The sequence below is a fragment of the Rhinoderma darwinii genome, assembly GCF_050947455.1.
Source record: "Rhinoderma darwinii isolate aRhiDar2 chromosome 10 unlocalized genomic scaffold, aRhiDar2.hap1 SUPER_10_unloc_6, whole genome shotgun sequence".
In the NCBI taxonomy this organism is placed as follows: domain Eukaryota; kingdom Metazoa; phylum Chordata; class Amphibia; order Anura; family Rhinodermatidae; genus Rhinoderma; species Rhinoderma darwinii.
Genome location: NW_027461836.1, coordinates 182170 through 196086, shown reverse-complemented (window position 1 = coordinate 196086; position 13917 = coordinate 182170). Strand labels below are relative to the sequence as shown.

The following is a 13917-nucleotide window of genomic DNA, read 5'->3' as shown; positions in this document are numbered from 1 at the left end:
CACCATATCCATTACATTGCGGACGTCACGATCACCATGGTGCAGAGAACGAGCACAAAGATTATGACTCCAATTGTTTTCCTATAGAACGGCTTCTAGGGATGCAAATAAAATCTATCCAATGATCCAGAATTTTTGATAATCTCATTAATGCAGAATTAAAGGAATTTTATATCCACTGGTTTGTTTCAGCGGCTCAGCAGGTCAATAACTTGATATTATGTATGAAATCTACTGTACATACTTTTACACATTGATCTCCAGCAGTTGGGTGTTTACTGATACCCTACTTCCAATGTCTGGTCATTTATTATATAGGAAAATAACGTTTATTAAGTGCCTTATAGGATTTACTACACTTTTATGTAAGATAGATGTTAATATAATACATATATGACAATGACAGTACCGCTGCTTTCTATTGAGTATCTTCCTGCAAGAAGCTGAACAATGTTACCAGATGACGCTGTGTTACACCAGCATGTCGCCATCTGACGGCAGAGATCAGAAAATGAAGGGAAATGATCACCTCAGGATCGGACGTTTTAACTTCTGCGGCAGCGTGCAGTAACACCTAGTAGTTGCACATGTGGCTCATGTGTTTGGTTCCAAGGGGGATCGATGTGATGTTGGTCACGCTTCTGCCTTGTCCGTCTTTTCTGTTTCAGGTTCGGCAAAGGAGTCGTCGAGAAGAGGGAGGAAACGTAGATCTGGAGGTGGGCGCAGGCACGGTCGGCGCAAGCATCGCCATGGCAGGGTTGGTCGTTCTCAGAGGCGGAGATCGCCCTTGTCATCTTCTAAGCGACAACCCTCCTCTTCTTGCTGTTTATAAACGGTTCTTGTAGTTCTCTCTCCCTGATGTAAGATTATATTTGGGAGTAAGGTTGGAGGTGGTGGATGTCTTAACACTTGGTCGCCATTTCTAGATCTTCTACAGTTTGGGATGTGATATCTGCTTGGCTGTGGCACGCCATTCCTCCTCATTGTATAAAACTGGAAACAGGAGAAAGTAAACTTGTAACTATATGTACAATTCTTCTAATATTTCTAAAACATTTTTAGATGATAATGGAGACAGTATTGAACATAACAGCAAAACCCAGTGGTAGTAGTCACCATTGTCTGGGCAAGGTCTAAGGAGGCAGAGAGTGGGTAGTGGACTGGTTATTTCCTAACATTTATGTGGGGATCCCCTTTTAATAGTGTTTGGATTGGATATTGTATATTCTCTACCTGCCATCTATATACATGTGATTTAGGACATACAACAAATTAACCTCACCTTTATTTTTATTTTTGTCAGGTCCGACATAGAAGATTAGGGCTGGATCTTGTGTATTTGTGGTTTCAAGTGTGTGGTCAGATGACACCATCTCACGTCACCGTCCACGATGGTCCTCTCTATACTCCAGAGTTCTGGTTCTTCTCCCTCTTGGAGATGGTGAAGCTTTTCCAGGTAATTGTTATAGATAAACTCTAAGAAAAGAAACACATATCCACATTATAAACCTCATGATTGCAGGCACGGCCGGCGCAATCATCACCATGGCAGAGGTGGACGTTCCCGGAGGCGGAGATCGCCCTCGTAATCTGCTGAGCGACAACCTTCCTCTTCTTCCTCGGGTCGTCCCGGGTTTGCGCCTCGGCTCGGCGACCAAGCGGGGAGCCGTCCTTGGTTCCGGCGCCGCCAGCGGTGAGGATGCGGCTTCGGGAGTGGTGGGGACCCCTACCCTCGGTGAGTCATCATGTGTGGACGCATGGCTTTCAAAATCTTTAATGTCTGGAAATTACTTAGTGTAGTTATTAAAGGCTATGGTGGCCAGTTTGGATAAAAGTGAAGGTGCTCCTGTGCTTTCTGTTCCTCCAGGGGAGGTTAAGCCCTCGTCTGTGAGGCAAGCTAACTTAGCCTGCTTGACGTTTAGGGATTCCCTGTTTTATGGTATGGCTCCTCTCGGCACTCATCTACCTGCTGAGACTAAGGAAAAAATGTAGAAAAATTAGTTTGTGGATATTTGATCTTTGATCTCGGTAGAACAGGTGACGGTGGATAAGGAGCGCACTTTTGAAAAAGGTTCTGATAAAAAGGTTAAGGTTGCTAGAATGTTTAATAATTGGCTCCAGGGTTTCGTTATCCTGGCGCACGTAGTCTTCCAGAGCCATCCGGAATATGTGCGGAGCTGTTCGTGTACTTCAACACCATTTTTAGTGCCCACATACTGCACGAAGGTACGGCTTGGTGGTGCTACGACGAAGAATTTCGACGCCGTTTGCCTTTGTCGCCCGAGATTGGTTGGGCTTCAAGTGCAACGGATATATGGTTGCAATTCATTTTAGCCCAGAGTGGGAAGCAGGTTAGACCCTTTCCCAGTTGGGCCGTGGGTTCCAGAGCAGTTCCAGGGTCAGCGACCACACGCCCTACAGGAGCCTGTTGGCTATATAATGAAGGACATTGCAGGTTCTTTGCAACCTGCAAGTTCCATCATGAATGCTCCATCTGTGGGGGCACTCACGTGGCACTTCGATGTTTCTGCAGGGGCAAACAACCAGGTAAAAGGGGCCCCCTCCAACATGGCAGAGAACGCCAGTGAGCGTCCGAGAGATGGGGCCATGGTTTGATCGGTACCACAGGAGGCAGAGGCACTCGCTAATGGTTTTAGTGCACGTTTCTTCATTCCTTTTGAAGCGTCGTCGGTATTGATGTAGGCGGACAACCTCAAATCAGCTAGAGATAACATCGACGTTTTTAGGGAGAAGTTATCAAAAGAAATTACGTTAGGTAGGATTGCTGGCCCCTTTGAGGAGCCTCCATATCCAAACTTGAAGATCTCCCCTCTTGGCTTTGTCCCCAAGAGAGGTAGCGGAAAGTTTAGGATGATACACCATCTATCCTTTCCTCGCGGGGCCTCGGTAAATAATGGGATTTCCAAAGACGAGGCGGCGGTGTCATACACTTCGTTTGATGTAGCGGTGAAAGTAGTTCTGAGTGCAGGTACTCGGGAGTTCTTGGCGAAGTCGATATTGAATCTGGATTTCGTTTACTTCTTGTCCATTCGGAGTGTTTTCATTTATTAGGTTGTCACCTGGATGGGCTGTTTTATGTAGAGTTCGAGGGCAGAGCCGCTCTTTACCTTCTGCTGCAGCGTGAAGTAACACCTCATAGTTGCACTCCGTGTGGTGAGATTTTTTCTTTCCTTTTTTTCTTTCCTTACTTCTGTCTCTTTCCTTTCTTTCCAGCATGCCTGATGAGCTCTTACAGCAAGTGACACGGCGGGTGGCAGTCGAAGTCACCACCTGGCTGGAGGACCTGTTAAGACAAATAGACGGTGAGGCGGCTGTAACAGCCCCAGGACCTGCGGCTGGAGATACCAGAGGTAGGCCGCAGCAAATCACCCGCCCTCCCGTTAGGTTAAGCCCAAGTCTTCTTCCCATGGCTGCCCGCTCTACCCGTCATCGTGGGGAGGCACACAGATCAGGCCCGGCCTGTCTCACCTTCAACATCTACAGGGGAGGTGGTTCCCCCTATCCCTCTTAATGTGTCCAGCATCCCTCCCTATGCTGCGCGCCTCCTCCATACTCACCCGGGAAACTGGCAGAGTGTAGTGCTGCCGGTTGTCAGCCGGGCGGCTTATGGCGCTTCCGCTACCCGCCCACCGTGCTCCGATGGAGGTGGGGTGGCTCCGGAGGACATGTAGCCTACCACTAGGCCTGTGCAGCAGAGATGGGCCGCACAGTTGCAATGAGTGCGGCGTACACTGCTGATCCGGTGACCTGTGACACGCCAACGGCCTCTCTCTCACCCGTTTTCAGTTCATGGCAGTTTTAAAGTCTTGCCTGGAGAAGCTGAGTTTGCCGTCAAGGAATTTTGGGACACACTCTTTTCACATAGGTGCGGCTACAGAGGCCGATTCACTGGGTTTGGGCGAGAGAGAGATAAGGCGTTTAGGTCGTTGGAAGTCTAAACTGTTATAAAGCTTATGTGAGGCCTGACTTACTTTGCTAGTGGTTTATTTATCATTTTTCTCCTTTTATGTTTTGGTAGGTTTTGGATTGTTGGGCATTCTTATGTCCATTGAGCCTACAAGCGCGCTCCTTGGCGCCCCCTTGGTGCTGCTTTGGGCCTCAGGAATTGTGACATGCATTGGAGAGGCATTAGGGGATTACGGTGGGTAAAAGTGTTGAATCAAGGCCTGAAGATCCCCAAAGGCTTCAGCATGGAGCATGATGAACTTATAATGTAGAAACGTCAGACCCAGAGCTGAAAAAGAGAAAATGAGCCAAATAAATCCTGTACCACGTGTAAAACAACCTAATAAAATCTATGAAGCGCGGACCAACCACTAAACCCGAAATAAACCGTCAATAATGGACGGGAACATTTATCTGCATCGTATAATCCGGACAATTATTATCAATTGAAATTAACAACTCTTTATTTCGGGTTTTTTCGAAAAATCTGATTACTGCTGCAGGCTGAGATGGGGGCAGGGTGCGACTGATGCCAAGTCTAAGTCATGTCTGACAGTCTGGTTGCTAGGAATACACAACCTAACAACCACAGTCTTGTCCAGCAATGAGTCCCTAGCAACCAGCCTGCATCTCTCACTGACGTAGTAATCAGATTTTTGTAAAAATAAATGTAGGTTTGACCCCAGAGTAATATAATCAGATATAAGACTTTTTATAATAACCCGCCATCCCCCAGAAGTAAGAGCATATTATAATCACTTCCGTGATTGTTACTTACAGGCAATGGCCATTCCTATGAATCCTATTCTAAACAGGATATTTTCGGGAAATAAATTTCCCATTTCACTGTAAAACAAATAGGAAAACGCTCAATATTAAATAATATGGAAACATTTTCAGAATTGTTTCATCTTAATAATCAGCCGTCTGATAATAATTTATAGGACTGAGGGGATGTGTTTCTCTGTCCTCTTGCGGCCCCCTCTGGGTAATGGAAGCCATTTTGTTAATTAGATATTTCCTCCTTATCCTCAATCCATTGATTTTCATAATAGTGAGAAGTTGCCAATGAATCAGCAAATCGCACTCTTGTGTCAATGCACAGAAAGAAAGACCTGCAGCGAGGGCCCAGCCCCCCATCAGAGGACAGGAGCTAGAGAGGAAGACGACCGGTATCAGCCAGGGCTGCGAACTCCTGATCAACCGTATCCTTTATTGACTGTACCCTCTGGTTTCTGGCCTGCAGCAGAAGGGTCCGAGCAGGGAAGTGGCGCATGTTTTTGGTGCCAAGGGGGATCAATGTGATGTTGGTCACTCTTCTGCCTTGTCCCTTTTTTCTATTTCAGGTTCGGCAAAGGAATCATCAAGAAGAGGGAGAAAACGCAGATCTGGAGGTGGGCGCAGGCACGGTCGGCACAAGCATCGCCATGGCAGAGGTGGTCGTTCTCAGAAGCCATTTTGTTAATTAGATATTTCCTCCTTATTTAAGTAATTACCTTATACATTCCCAAACTATAAAATAAGAGTCTTGTAATTCTCCATCTTACCTGATGTACATCAGTGGGGGGGGGGGGGGGGCATGGTTGTTGAGAACAGTCAGTGTGTAGCTACCAGAGAGCCAGGCCACACACCAAAAGGCCAAGAAGATGGGGAAAAATCCAAATCAGTGATTTCCATAATAATGAAAAGTCCCAAATGAATCAGCAAATCGGCCTCTTGTGTCAATTCACAGAAAGAAAGACCGGGCTGCTGTCAGGGGAATATTTATAACCTCTCATCGTCTCTCTGACATCATAGATCAGTGATATCATCATGATGGCGACTGTGTCGGGAGATGTTGGGGGAAGGAGGGCCAGGCAAAGGAGACGCCGCAGGGTCACTGCAGCGAGGGCGCAGCCCGCTATCAGAGGACAGGAGCTAAAGAGGAAGACGACCGTTATCAGCCAGGGCTGCGAACTCCTGATCAACCGTATCCTTTATTGACTGTACCGTCTGGTTTCTGGCCTGCAGCAGAAGGGTCCGAGCAGAGAAGTGGCGCATGTTTTTGGTGCCAAGGGGGATCAATGTGATGTTGGTCACCCTTCTGCCTTGTCCCTTTTTTCTGTTTCAGGTTCGGCAAAGGAATCGTCGAGAAGAGGGAGGAAACGCAGATCTGTAGGTGGGCGCAGGCACGGTCGGAGCAAGCATCGCCATGGCAGAGGTGGTCGTTCTCGGAGGCGAAGATCGCCCTCATCATCTTCTGAGCGACAACCTTCCTCTTCTTTCTCGCCATCATTATCTGCATCATCCTCCCCGCCGAGGTCGTCGAGCCGTGCTGATGATAGACGGATCCACAGGCAGCAACGTGTCAATGCCCGGCAGGCAGAAAAAGACCTGGTTGGGTCGTCCCGAGTTTGTGCCTCGGCTCGGCCACCAAGCGGGGAGCAGTCCTTGGTTGTGGCGGGGACCCCTACACTCGGTGCGACTGATGCCTAGTCTGAGTCATGTCTGACAGTCTGGTTGCTAGGGAAACACTACCTAACAACAACAGTCTTGTCCAGCAATGAGTCCCTAGCAACCAGCCTGCATCTCTCACTGACGTAGTAATCAGATTTTTGTAAAAATAAATGTAGGTTTGACCCCAGAGTAATATAATCAGATATAAGACTTTTTATAATAACCCGCCATCCCCCAGAAGTAAGAGCATATTATAATCACTTCCGTGATATTTACTTACAGGCAATGGCCATTCCTATGAATCCTATTCTAAACAGGATATTTTCGGGAAAGAAATTTCCCGTTTCACTGTAAAAGAAAAAGAAAAACGCTCAATGTTAAATAATATAGAAAAATTGTCAGAATTGTTTCATCTTAATAATCAGCAGTCTGATAATAATCTATAGGACTGGGGGGATGCGTTTCTCTGTCCTCTTGCGGCCCCTCTGGGTAATGGAAGCCATTTTGTTAATTAAATATTTCCCCCTTATTTAAGTAATTACCTTATACATTCCCAAACTATAAAATAAGAATCTTGTAATTCTCCATCTTACCTAATGTACATCAGTGGGGGGGCATGGCTGTTGATCACAGTCAGGGTGTAGCCACCAGAGAGCCAGGCCACACACCAAAAGGCCAAGAAGATGGTGAAGAATCCCAGTCCATTGATTTCCATAATAATGAAAAGTCGCAAATTAATCAGCAAATCGCCCTCTTGTGTCAATTCACAGAAAGAAAGACCGGGCAGCTGCCAGGGGAATATTTATAACCCCTCGTCATCTCTCTGTGACATCATAGATCAGTGATATCATCATGATGGCGACTGTGTCAGGAGATGTTGGGGGAAGGAGGGCCAGGCAAAGGAGACGCCGCAGGGTCAATGCAGCGAGGGCGCAGCCCCCTATCAGAGGACAGGAGCTAAAGAGGAAGACGACCGGTATCAGCCAGGGCTGCCAACTCCTGATCAACCGTATCCTTTATTGACTGTATCTTCTGGTTTTTGGCCTGCAGCAGAAGGGTCCGAGCAGGGAAGTGGCGCATGTTTTTGGTGCCAAGGGTGATCAATGTGATGTTGGTCACTCTTCTGCCTTGTTCCTTTTTTCTATTTCAGGTTCGGCAAAGGAATTGTCGAGAAGAGGGAGGAAACGCAGATCTGGAGGTGGGCGCAGGCACGGTCGGCACAAGCATGGCCATGGTAGAGGTGGTCGTTCCCGGACGGGCCCCGTTGCAGGCCGCAATTGCTAATTTGACATTGCCCCGTCCCCAGTTGATCCTTGCACCGCCCCGCCGTCACCAGCAGGCATAAAATTGAACTTGCCCCTTTGGTGTAGTTTACAACTGGTGAGTAGATGATGAACCCATGTGTAGACTGTGTAGTATTAAACAGAGTGGAGTAGGTCAAGATCACTTTTTTCAATTGGAAAGTCATTTTGGGGGATGGGCTCATACTAGATTGGCATGGTGCAATGGAAGTGGATGCTGCTATGTAAGTAAATCATGAGGTGGGGCAGGTTAGGATCTGACTAATGTATTGAGGAGTCGCTGTATTAACGTATTTACTTTTTCTTTAGGTGACGTGAAGAACCCGACCCCTCTACGTGGTGGGAGTAGATTCCAGGCTCCTTCTACCTGTATCTCCTGGGTGCCGGCTGCCCAGTGGGCATAGAATTGAACTTGTCCCTTCGGTGTAGTTTACAACTGGTGAGTAGTCAATTGTCTTATTTATAACGCTGTACTAGATAGGAAGGGGATGATTTATAGATTGTGTTAGGCTCATGTCACGTTTTTTTTCTGGCAGTTTTTGAGCAATTTTTTTAGCCAAACACAGGAGTGTATACAAAAGAGACAGATCAGCTTTTTCTTTATACTTTTCCGTCTTTTAAGATCCATTTCTGTGTTTGACTCAAAAAACGGTGACACCAGCCTCAAGGAAATATGCTAAGCGCTCTGTCTATGGGCTGTAACTGCAATACCAGACGCAGCCTGTAGACCGACGTAATGCTGTTTAAAAAAACAACACTTTTTTAGAGTCCTGAACAACCCCTTTTAAAATAGAAATATGCTGCCTAAAGTACATTCACTTTGTAAATGAGACCGCACTGTTGCTGAAACGAAGGTGCAGAAGTCCTCAGCGGAGCGCCTTGCACCTTCGGCTGTGAGCAGCGCTCGTTGTCAGGCTGGAGACGGCTCTCATAGACGTTCTATATAAGCCGTCTCAGCCTGACAGGGAGAGCTGCTCACAGGTGAAGATACAAAGCTCTCAGCTGAGTACTTCTGCACCTTCGTTTTAGCGGTGGCGGTCTCAGCACCCAGACCCACTTCTGGTATGTGTCTATGACATTTCAAAAGTTTGATGAAAGTGCAGTTATTATTTAATGTTAAAACTTGTTTTAAAGCAGAATTTTAATATGTTGGATTTTTTAACAAGAATCTGTTGCTGTTAACAAAGTTTGTACCGCTTTTCTTCCAAAAAAATATACTTTTTTAGTCAGGCAAGCACTGGTTAGCACTGCTGCCCATGCCGTTTCTTGTACCCATCAGATTGAGGCTGCCTTGTCGGGGCAGGTGGGCTCACACAATTTTATCAAATTTGATTAAACTGTGTGCCAAGAACCTCACTGTTATTTGCTTATAAGAAATATTGCAGTAATTAAATGGGTTTTTGAATCTAATCTCATAAATTCATGGTATATCCCCATGATATGCTATAAATGTCTAATAGATGCAGGAACCACTTCTGGGACCTGCACCCACCTCGAGGACGAGGTCCCCTCACACCTGTCAAGTCTTCTAAAGTGGACGGAAGGAACAGAAATAGCCAAGCGGGCTGTTTTCAGCTGTTTGCATAACTCCAATAGAAGTCTATTGGATTAAACAAGTGGCATAGCGAGCTATCCTGTGGATATACCATAAATGTATGAGATAATATATAAGACTACAGAGTTACGAAAACAGTGTAGCTCGCAGTGCTGTCCTGTGGATATGCCATAAATGTATGAGATGAGAAAACATCTTTTATTCTACATATTTTATATATAATGTATATTTTACTTTTGCTCACTGGTGTCTCGGTGACCTCTAGGACAGCGTGTTCTTTTTAAGACACCCGGTTTAATCCTGCTAATGTTTCCTGAGAGCGACCGGCCCAGCCAGGATTGAGTGTAATGTTATCTGCATTTCTTTTTACCACTTAGCAAAGACGAACCTACACTCACTGCATGCCACCCACCATCTATGGGTACAGAGCGAAGAATGATGGGCATCCAATGTAAGTCACTGCCTTTAATGTTTAACTTAGTGGACTTTTAATATCTCAAGCACTCCGGCTTCTATTTTGTGGGGGACAGTTTATAATAGGTTGTACTAAGCTTCAAATGCCTAGAAGCATTGCCGTGGGGAACCCTGTGTTAGTTGGGTGGGGGCCCCCATCATAAATAACTGCTCCATACTGCTGGCAGTCTAAGGGTATGTTCACACGGCCTATTTTCAGACTTAATTCGGGCGTTTTATGCCTCGAATTACGCCTGGAAAAACGCCCCTAATACGCCTACAAACATCTGGCCATTGCTTTCAATGGGAATTACGATGTTCTTTTCCCACGAGCCTTTATTTTACGCGTCGGTGTCAAAATACGGCGCGTAAAATGAAGGCTCGTCAAAAGAAGTGCAGGTAATTTCATGGGACGTTTTTGGAGGCGTTTTTTATTGACTCCATTGAAAAACAGCTCCAAAAACGGCCGTAAAAAACGCAGCGAAAAACACGAGTTGTTAAAAAACGTCTGAAAATCAAGAGCTGTTTTTGCCTGAAAACAGCTCCGTATTTTCAGACGTTTTTGGTCAGTACTTGTGAACATAGCCTTAATCTGGCCCTGGGTAGCATTTATGTTGAAGCTGTGGGGTGCTTGAGATGTCACAAAAGAATTTGTAGTTCGTCGGGCATTGAAGGGTTGGAAAAAGGAACATGTCTCGCGTGACATGCGGCGGCCCGTCGTGTCCTTTGCATTACTTACAAAAATGATAGGCATCTTGTTGGAGGTGTGTGTTGAGGATTATGAGCGATGTCTGTTTATGACGGCGTTTATTCTGGCCTTTTTCTGTGCTTTCAGGACTAGCGAGTTGGTTGCCTCAGTCGCTTGGGGGGAGATATATGCCGGTAGCTGCTATCTGGGACTTCATGTCCCGGAGGCCCGCTGAAAAGCAATTTTTAATACATGCCAGCTGCCTCTCTCTCACCCGTTTTCAGTTCATGGCAGTTTTCAAGTCTTGCCTGGAGAAGCTGGGTTTGCCGGCAAGTGATTTTGGGACGCACTCTTTTCACATAGGTGCGGCTACAGAGGTCGATTCACTGGGTTTGGGCGAGAGAGAGATAAGGCGTTTAGGTCGTTGGAAGTCTAAACTGTTATAAATCTTATGTGAGGCCTGACTTACTTTGTTAGTAGTTTATTTTTCATTTTCCTCGTTTTATGTTTTTGTAGGTTTTGGATTGTTGGGCATTCTTATGTCCATTGGGACTCCGAGCGCGCTCCTTGGCGCCCCCTTGGTGCTGCTTTGGGCCTCAGGATTTCCGACATGCATTGGAGAGGCATTACGAGATTACGGTGGGTAAAAGTGTTGCCCGAAAATGTAGCCATCACAGCCGTCCCGACGCATGATGACCATCCAATTGCAAGGAGGATCTTTTGAACCAAGGTCTGACGATCCCCAAAGGCTTCAGCATGGAGCATGATGAACTTATAGTGTAGAAACGTCAGGCCCAGAGCTGAAAAAGAGCAAATGAGCCAAATAAATCCTATACCACGTGTAAAAGCACCTAATAACATCTATGAAACGCGGACCAAGCGCTAAACCCAACAAGAAACCTACAATAATGGACAAGAACATTTATCTGCATCGTCTGATCCGGACAATTATTATCAATTGAAATTAACAAAACTTTATTTATTTTTTTAGAAAATTCTGATTACTACTGCAGGCTGAGATGGGGGTAGGGTGCGACTGATGCCAAGTCTGAAAATTGTCAGAAATGTTTTATCTTAATAATCATAAGTCAGATAATAATCTATAGGACTGAGGAGATGCGTTTCTCTGTCCTCTTGCGGCCCCTCTGGGTAATGGAAGCCATTTTGTTAATTAGATATTTCCTCCTTATTTAAGTAATTACCTTATACCTTATAGGGGGGGGGGCATGATTGTTGATAAGAGTCAGGGTGTAGCTACCAGAGAGCCAGGCCACACACCAAAAGGCCAAGAGGATGGAGAAGAATCCCAATCCATTGATCTCCATAAGGGTATGTTCACACGGCCTATTTACGGACGTAAATCGGGCGTTTTTGCCCCGAATTACGCCCGAAAATAGCGCCTCAATAGCGCTGACAAACATCTGCCCATTGAAAGCAATGGGCAGACGTTTGTCTGTTCACACGAGGCGTATATTTACGCGCCGCTGTCAAATGACGGCGCGTAACTAGACGCCCGCGTCAAAGAAGTGACCTGTCACTTCTTTGGCCGTAATTGGAGCCGTTATTCATTGACTCCAATGAATAGCAGCGCTAATTACGGCCGTAATTGACGCGGCGTTCAAGCGCCTGCACATGCCGGTACGGCTGAAATTACGGGGATGTTTTCAGGCTGAAACATCCCCGTAATTTCAGCCGTTACGGACCCCCGCCGTGTGAACATACCCTAATAGTGAGAAGTCGCCAATGAATCAGCAAATCGCACTCAATTCACAGAAGGTAAGACCGCGCAGCTGTCAGGGAAATATTTATAACCCCTCATCATATCTCTGAGACATCATAGCTCCGTGATGTCATCATGATGTCACAGTAAGGTCAGTTCTGCTCTGGAGCTGCCATGGTTTAGTATCTGCTATGAACTTATATCTGCTATGGGCTTCGCAGACCCCAGAATCCAAGTCATTGATGTAGTGACATTTTAGCGTCTTTTTTCACAGAGGTCAATGTAAGGTCATCTGTTATACTGTGCTAATAAAGAGTATTTACCCCCCTCCATTGATTTTTCCATGTTGTTTTGGGTGATGGCATTGTATCACAGGGGATTAAAATTGGTAAAACAAGACTGACCAATGATGGCATCACCCCCATATAACACAACCTCTAACATTTATATGAAATAACTGAGACCCAGACCAAGATGTGGGGGTAAAGTGGGGGTCGGCCACAGCTTTTATTATTATTATGTCCGCTGGTTGGATAAACACATTGCAAGATAAACAGGTCACCCTGGGTGCCAGAACATTGCAGGCGCGATGGGCATGCTCCAGTTGTTTCCGGGTGATTTCACGCACAGTAGAGACAAGATCCTCCTAGAACCGCCGCTGTGACATCTGGAACAGAACAAAATGATCAAAACAGGATGAACATAAAAACTCTGAAACAATTATCAACAAAATGACATTTAAGGCTATGTTCACACGCAAACTCAAAAACGTCTGAAAATACGGAGCGGTTTTCAGGCGAATAACTCCTGATTTTCAGACTTTTTTTAACAACTCGCGTTTTTCGCTGCGTTCTTTACGGACGTTTTTGGAGCTGTTTTTCAATGGAGTCAATGAAAAACGCCTCCACAAACGTCCCAAGAAATGACCTGCACTTCTTTTGACGAGCCGTCATTTTACGCGCCGTATTTTGACAGCGACGCGTAAAATAAAGGCTCGTGGGAACAGAACATCGTAATTCCCATTGAAAGCAATGGGCAGATGTTTGTAGGCGTATTAGGGGCGTTTTTTAATGCGTAATTCGAGGCTTAAAACTCCCGAATTACGTCTGAAACCACTGCGTGTGAACATACCCTAACTCCTTAACAAGATGCCACATACATGTACGTGGCAGTCGTTAAGGGAAAGTATGGAGCGGGATCACGGGCTGAGCTCGCTCCATACTTAGCGGGTATTCGCTGTGTAATATGGCCAACACCTCACTGCAACGGACAGAATCAAAAATCACTTTGAGTCTGCCCGTTTAACCCCTTAGATGCCACAGTCAATCACGACCGCAGCATCTAAAGCATTAGAATGAGAGGGGCGACCCCCACCGACGTGCCCTTGTGCCCCCACGATGCTATAGCGGGATGTCGATGGTTATCATGGCAGCCTGGGGCCTAATGAAGGGTCTGCCATCTTTGTTCTCCGGCAGGGCTTCATAGGTGGCTGTAAAAATCATGATATACTGCAATACTTTACTATTGTAGTGGATCGTGTGAGCAATCCAATAATCGCTGGTTCAAGTCCACTAGGGGGACTTCTAAACTGAATTTTAAAAAGTTAAATAAAGTTTTTTGCAAATATCCCCCAAAAAAATATTTACATTTCTAAAAAATTCCCTCTTCCCATTTTTTCCCTAAAGTAATGTTAAACAACATATAAGTTAGCATAACTGATATTGCCGCGTTTGCAAAAGTCCGAACTATGAGGGTATGCTCACACGAGGTCATTACGTCCGTAATGGAACCGGGCTCC

General features: G+C 45.8%; 1 long non-coding RNA gene across 2 annotated transcripts; it reads left to right on the top strand.

Annotated features, from left to right (window-relative positions):
* Positions 1-1339: 1339 nt before the first annotated feature.
* Positions 1340-11845, top strand: LOC142697958 (uncharacterized). Of its 2 annotated transcripts, none has more exons than XR_012865629.1 (8): positions 1340-1735; positions 3235-3371; positions 4040-4162; positions 5072-5402; positions 5764-7782; positions 8013-8142; positions 9636-9709; positions 10916-11845. It is a non-coding gene; the product is annotated as an uncharacterized LOC142697958 (long non-coding RNA). The 2 variants fall into 2 exon arrangements; XR_012865628.1 differs by having other exon boundaries at positions 5022-5402.
* Positions 11846-13917: the final 2072 nt, after the last annotated feature.